Source organism: Heterodontus francisci, unplaced genomic scaffold (assembly GCF_036365525.1).
Source record: "Heterodontus francisci isolate sHetFra1 unplaced genomic scaffold, sHetFra1.hap1 HAP1_SCAFFOLD_121, whole genome shotgun sequence".
Taxonomy (NCBI): Eukaryota; Metazoa; Chordata; class Chondrichthyes; order Heterodontiformes; family Heterodontidae; genus Heterodontus; species Heterodontus francisci.
This window is the reverse complement of record NW_027140425.1, coordinates 3,954,265-3,955,823: the sequence shown is the minus strand read 5'-3', so window position 1 is coordinate 3,955,823 and position 1,559 is coordinate 3,954,265. Positions and strand designations below refer to the sequence as shown.

Here is a 1,559-nt window from a genome sequence, read left to right as displayed (position 1 = left end):
ATCAATTCAGTATTCGGGTCTCTGCTCCTCAACCGTTTCTAACATCTCACCTCTTACAAAAAAACACTCTGATCTATCGTAGGTAGTAGATGACCCCTCATTTTAAACTCCATCTGCCAAAGCATTGCTCACTCACTTAATCTATCAAGAAGATTTGAAAATAAATTTCTTGCCAAAGGATAATTTTCTGCATCTCGCCATTTGCTTTTCCCATTTGTCTTTCACTTGGTGCAAATCCAGAGAAAGTAATGATGGAAGGAAGGAGGGGAGGAAAAATCCTGCTCCGTTTCGTGATCCCTATTTGATCTTCATTCCGGTGCAGTTTGGGTGAAGAATTCCAATTGTCTGTCTCAATTTTAATAAAGTATAACAAATTCTGGAATCACTGTCTGGACATTGACAAGAACAGGTTTCGAGGCTGACTTGACACATAAGCTCACCCAACATAAATAATACATGAAACAGCTCATAAACTAGCGACAAGGAAGGGATGCGAACCCACGTGTGCAAAGCACAACGGATTAGCAGTCCATCGCCTTAACCTCTCGGCCACCTTGTCAGTTGTAGAGACATAGCTGTCACCTTCAGCACAGCTTCTGGCTGTGCAGCCAGCTGTGGAATGATGGAAATATCTCTTCTGTAAGTAAATGAAGTTGGGAATGGAGCAGTGTGAAACATTTCCAGACCATGTCCAACACGTTTCTACTCAGTGTGAAAACCCACCACGGAAAGACTGGAACATACAATCATTTCATCACATCATGATTAACATCACTCAGACACCTGAACCATTAGGTCACTGATGAAGTCATGATGACCGAATTTCTCATGAAATGAAAACTGAACTAACTGACTGGAAGAATTGCTTTAACCCCACATGATCAGCGAGCCACAGCATCAGGCCGACTTGTCGGGTGGTGTAAACATATATCACTGCTTCTGATCTTCACCAGAACAGAGAGTGAGATGTAACATTGATCATCAAACAGACTGTGAGAGAATACAATAGAATAAAACACATGGAGAGACACTGTGGAATAACAAATAGATTTGATTGGAATGTTGAAATTTTGATTGGAATGGATAAAACACCAGAAACAGCAGATTAAATTGGGATTCTCATCATTATATTGATCTGGGACAGAAAAGAGAAACTGATGGAAAGAAGAGAAGAAGGAAGAAAAGAAAGGATGGAACTGTTCAATCTTTTCAGTTTTTTCACTCGCCCATCAAAGCTGATAAAAAAAGTTGCAAATAACAGAGAATTTCACCAAAAAGGGAGATTAAATGTTGCTGAAACCTTGGATCGAAGGATGCCCCAAAAGATCACCTGTTTAACTGTCTCCTCACTGGGGGATTTCAATCAGTGAGCAATATTATTCTCTACTTTTTTTGTTAATTGGTCCCAGAACTGTCACTTGGAATTAATATCTGTGTTCCGACTCCTGAATAATAAAATTGTGAGTTTCTCGATATTTTCTGGACACAGTTCCTGCTGAAAGAACTAAGAACTCTTTTCTAATTTGCACAATACTCTATACACACTCATTAAGCCTGCT

General features: G+C 39.6%; 1 non-coding gene across 1 annotated transcript; it reads right to left on the bottom strand.

Annotated features, from left to right (window-relative positions):
- Positions 1-477: 477 nt before the first annotated feature.
- On the bottom strand, positions 478-559 carry trnas-gcu (transfer RNA serine (anticodon GCU)). The gene has a single exon. It is a non-coding gene; the product is annotated as a tRNA-Ser (tRNA).
- Between the last annotated feature and the right edge of the window lie 1,000 nt (positions 560-1,559).